We start from the raw sequence: 6,000 nt of genomic DNA on the forward strand, positions 1-6,000 counted from the left end.
ATCATTCTTCTTTTGCCAGAACTGCAAGTCTTTTCCCAAGTGTGGCCTTGAACTTTCAGGCACCCAATAATAATTTCTGTGGTCCCCGACTTGCACCTTCACCCTGTTCTTGGGGAGGTGCTTCGTTTCTCTCTGCAGGAGTGGTGCACTGGGAAGCGTGACACTGGTCACTGACCAACTCAAAAACAGCAAAGGGTACCCCTTTTTTACAGGTAAGGAAACAGGCCCAGAGAAGTCCAGAAACTTAGCCAAGGTCACACAGCTAATGAATAGCACAGGCAGAATTCAAACTCAGGACAGTCTGTTTTCAGGGCTCATGTTCTTGGCCACTATGCTGTTTTGCCTCTCTTTATAGCAACCCTAAGGTTACCACTGCTATCTTCTTCTAAAGGTGAAGAAACTGAGGCTCTGAGCGATTAAGTCATTTATTAAATGTAACTCACCCAATAACTGACCAAGCTCAGATTTGAATCCATTCTGACCTCAAGGCTCCCATTCCTTTCATAATTTCATACTCTTTAGAAAGTGCTGCTGTTGCTAGAGGGGAAAAAAAATTGGGGAGTGGTCTCCAGTAAACATACATGTCTAGATTTGGAGCTTTAACTGTCCTACTAAGGTTATCATTAAGGTTAAGCAGATTAATGTATTTAGACATTCCTACCAATAAGCCCCAGAACTGTTAAGTTTCACACAGTGAGTCCCAACATTTACACCTGAAGACTTTATAGAACCATGTGTTTTATTCCTTCCTGATTTCTAGCATGTGGACTCATGCTTCTCAAACACAAACATCCATTTATAATCGTCTACTGATCACCTCTATTTGGAAATCCCTCAGCTACTTCAAATGTAACTTATCAAAATTTGAACCTATTATTTCTCACTTCCCACAATACCTTTCACCTCCTCTTGCATTCATTGTCAGTTCACGATGACACACAACCAAGGGCATTTTCCTTCCCCCTCACCACCATATCCCCATTCACTCGATCAGATGTGATTGATGCCACCTTAGGAGCATACAGGCTTCCTCCCTCATTTCCCCCTCTTATCTCTATCCCTATTTATCAGCATTTTATCCAAGCCCTTGTCTCCTTTGTAGAGACTGAGCCCATTCCTGAAGTGCCTTACTGTAACTAATGTCTCTTTGACCCAGTTCATACTTCACATTCTTCTCAGACTGATTTCTCAAGTTATAAACTGGGTCACTGCACTCTCCTTTTAAAAATTTTATTCACAGGATAAAGACCAAACTTCTAAGTCCTGGTGCCAACACTTTAAACTCACCTATTTCCTTCTACTCCTTCTCAAGTACCTTAAATCCTAGCCACAAAGAACCAAGTTGATTTCCTAACTTATAAATTAGAAATCATCTTTTATAAAGATCCTAGTATCTATAAATTAGTTGAAGGCTAAAATATATTTTGACTAATTCTCAGACATTTTCAGAGCCAGGTATTTATCTATTTATTATTTTTTTATTGAAGTATAGCTGATTTACAGTGTTAATTACTGCTATACAGTGAAGTGATTCAGTTATACATATATATATATATATATACACACACACACACACACACACATTCTTTTTTTAAATATTCTTTTCCATGATGGTTTATCATGGAATATTAAATATAGTTCTCTGGGCTATACAGTAGGACCTTGTTTATGCATTCCATATATAATAGCTGACATCTGCTAACCCCAACCTCCCACTCCATCCCTCCCCCAACCCCCTCCCCCTTGACAACCACCAGTCTGTTGTCTATGTCCATGATTCTTTTTCTGTTTCATAGATAGGTTCATTTGTGCCATATTTTAGATTCCACATATAAGTGATATCATATGGTATTTGTCTTTCTCTTTCTGACTTACTTCATTTAGTATGATAATCTCTAGTTGCATCCATGTTGCTGCAAATGAATTATTTCGTTCTTTTTATGGCTGAGTAGTATTCCACTGTATATATGTACCACATCTTCTTTATCCATTCATCTGTCGATGGACATTTAGGTTGTCTCCATGTCTTACAGAGCCAGGTATTTAAAGAAAGCTGATAGTGATTCCTTGTTTTAGTTTTCAAAGTAAAATCATTGATTTTGGAAATAGCAAGTTCTTCATTGCTCTATGTGAGCAAGAAACATCACTCTAGATGCTGGAAAAATCAGGGGTGACTAGAATGTAGTCTTTGCCATTCAAGGGCTCATAAAGTAGTAGGAGAAATAAACATGGAACAAAATGTTGTGCTTTCCAGAAGGGAATGCAAGGGGCTGTGGGAGGTGGGTAGTGAGGGGGGGTTGGGGGAAGCAACGGGAAGACTAGCATTTAGTGAATGCTTAATTTGCCAGGCTCTGTGCTAAGCATGTAATACGTAACTCCTCAACCATTCCCATCAGTCTGATGTCACTATTTTTATTCTCTTTTTGCAGATGGGAAAACTGGAAGCTTAGAGAGGAAAATAACTTGCCTGAGGTGTGATAGGCGGGAAGAATAGAGGCAGGTCTTGAGCCCCAGTCTACCTGAGTGCAAAGTTGTTGCTCATAACCAGTGTCCTAACTTACTTCATCATGATGGATATATTACAGCAGAGTAGTGAGGATGATTAGAAGGTTTTCGGGCAGAGAAAATGTTTTGAGGACATTCCAGACAGAGAGAAAAATGTATATGTAGTCTGTGAAGGAACCGAGATTAGAGAGTGGTCTGGAAATACATTAACATAGGATAACAGAAGCACAGGGTACTTTTGGGTGAATGAAGGTGAGACTGCAAAGGTAGGCAGGGGCCAGATGAGGGTGGACCTTTTTATGAGAATCATGATCTCAATCATATTTAATTTTTTTCAATTTATTTAGAATTGCACATAGAAAAATTGTAAAAATAGTACAAAAGAACCCATATATCTCTTACCCATATTTACCTATTGCTAACATTTTATCACGTTTGCTTTATCTTATCAATTGTCTAGATCTATTTATCTATAATAGATAAGGCAGATATTATATACATTATGAATAATCTGAACCATCTGAGAGTAAGTTACACAAATCATGGTCCTTTATAATATTTCTATGCATATTTCCTAGGAATAGGGTGATCCTGACATAACGATAGTAATCAACTTTAGTAAATTTAACATTGATACATTTCTATCCAACCGATTGCCTGTATTCCAATTTAGTTAACTGACCTAATAATGTCCTTTATAGTTTTTTTTTGCCTTCTAGTACCAAATCCAGTCTAGAGTCAGGTATGGCATTTAGTTGCCATCTCTCTCTCTCCCTTTTTTAAAACAACAGCTTTACTGAGGTTTTAGTTAATTTGTTTTTATTTTTGTCTTTAGGCAACAGCTTTTTCATGAACATTAGTTTGTGTACAAGGAAACCATAGGAAGGACTTAAATATCCTTGGAAGATACCTTTCAAAACTGCAATAATTGACAATTCACTACATGCCTTTGCATACCAGGTGGGAAGAGGGTTGCTAAACAAGCTCAGATTGACAAAAAGTAATACAATGAGGACAAATGCTGCCGAGCAGAGAATGATGGGAGAAAAGAGTTTTCACTGGTGGAATTTCCCTCTTTAGTGTCATGTTTCAGAATCAGAAATGCCAAATTGGTAGATTCCTTGTGGAAAATTTTCTTTTAAATGAGGCACAACCTAAAGAAAGAAAACTCTGAGTCGTAAACCTGACTAAGAAGGAACTATAAGATATAGGTCATTTAGTAGCATTCTTATCAGTTGTTCCATTAGTAATTTAATTGTAAACATGTTTGAGAAAAATAGCTTAACCATGTTCTTCTGGTCTGTTTGATTTGACATTCTGAAATATTTTCTTAGGCTATTTTGTCAATGTATTTGTACTCCTTGTCAATATTTCTTTGAAATGTAACTACGACTAGAGATTAGCCATCCTTGCAAGTCATATTCTACGTTATGAATACGTTCATGTGATATGTCTAATATTTGCTTCACAATAAATCAGTGCAGAATGGGGCTAGTGGGAAGTGGGATAATGTAGATGAAACAAGATTTGCCCATAACTTCTGTATGTGTTTCAAAATGTCCATAACTTTTTTATGCTTAGAAAATATCAAACGTTTCAGAGACACATACAGATGTATTATTTTTACTTTTTAGACCTTTTGGGATTAACTTGGATTAATTTGGGAAATTCATCCTTTTGGGATTAACTTGGAAAAAGAAGTTAATTGGAGAAAAGATGTTACTTTAGTTTTCTAAGTAATTAACCAACTGTCCTAGCACTTTTTAGAATATATTATTCCTGTTCTTTCATAATGTGATGCCACTTTTATACACTAGAGGATATACTCTCTATTTTGTTTCATTGATTCATCTGAACATCCCAGTGTTACTACAAAACTGTTTAGTGATACATTACTTTAAAAGATAGTATCCAGGGCTACCCTGGTGACGCGGTGGTTGGGAGTCCGCCTGCCGATGCAGGGGACATGGGTTCGTGCCCTGGTCTGGGAGGATCCCACATGCTGCGGAGCGGCTGGGCCTGTGAGCCATGGCCGCTGGGCCTGCGCGTCCCGAGCCTGTGCTCTGCGGCGGGAGAGGCCACAACAGTGAGAGGCCCGCGTACCGCAAAAAAAAAAAAAAAAGAAAAAGAAAGATAGTATCCACCCAGAAATAAATCCTCATATATATGGTCAAACAATTTTCGACAAGAGTACCTAGACCATTCAATGGGAAAAAGACAGTCTTTTCAACAAATAGTGTTGGGAAAACTGTTATCCATATGCACAGAAGTAAAGTTAGACCCTTACCTTACACCATATACAAAAATTAATTCAAAATGGATCAGAGACCTACACATAAAAGCTAAGACTATAAAACTCTTAGAAGACAACAGGCAAAAAGCTTCATGACATTGGATTTGGCAATGATTTCTTGGATATGACACCAAAGACACAGGCAACAAAAGAAAAAATTAACAAATTGGACTTCATCAAAATTGAAAACTTGTGCAACAAAGGGCACCTCTGGCCAGAGGTGGAAGAAATGGTGGAAACTGAGGATTTAAATAAACAGGGTAACTGTAGATAGTGAGGAGGGCTCTGAAGGAAGTAAGCTGGGTGATGAATCAGGGCATATTTTAGTCCATTTAGGCTGTTATAACAGAAATACCATAGACTGAGTATCTTACAGATAACAGAAGTTTACTTCTCACAGGTCTGGAGACTAGAAGTCCAAAATCAAGGCATCTGCAGATTCAGTGTCTGGTGAGAGCCTGCTTCCTGGTTCATGGATGGCTGTCTTTGCACTGCAGTCTCATATGGCAGAAGGGGGCAGGGAGCTCTCTGGGCTCTTACAAGGATCCTAATCCCATGCATGAGGGCTCCACTTTCATGACACAATCACTTCCCAAAGGTCCCACCTCCAAATACTATCACATCGGGATCAGGTTTCAGTTAATGAATTCTTGGGGCACACAAACTTTCAGTCTATAGCAGGGTGTTCTCAGGAAAGGCCACTTTAGATAGGGCTTTAGCAGAAGCCGTCCCTCAGGAGGTGACCTCTGCACTGTGACCTCAGGAGGAAGACTGGGCCGTGGAAAAAGCCGGCAGTGGGCTCATCTATAGGAAAAATCCATAGGTTCGGGTATTTTAGAAAACTTCTTCCTGAGCTAAGGAGTGTAATAGAGACAAGCACTCGATATTTTGCCACAATGGGCTTATGTAGATTCATCCCTCTCTCAAATAATGCTGGACTTTGACGTGGGAAGTAAGAAGCTTGGGCTGTGCTACAGTCCTGAGAGTAACTGTGCTCTGAGAGGATATTTTAAAACAATTATCCTCCTGTCTAGAGATCATGCTTATATTATATGTGGCCATCTCCCTCTTTTTGGAAGTCTATTCCCTCTTCCTTTTCTTAACTTGACATCTGGTAAAAGAGAATTTTGTTTAGCAATTTAAAGAAAACAAAACCCCCCAAACCACACATGACACTATCTCAGTTAAAATTAAAAGTTTAA

This window comes from Stenella coeruleoalba, assembly GCF_951394435.1.
Source record: "Stenella coeruleoalba genome assembly, chromosome: 4".
NCBI classification, from domain to species: domain Eukaryota; kingdom Metazoa; phylum Chordata; class Mammalia; order Artiodactyla; family Delphinidae; genus Stenella; species Stenella coeruleoalba.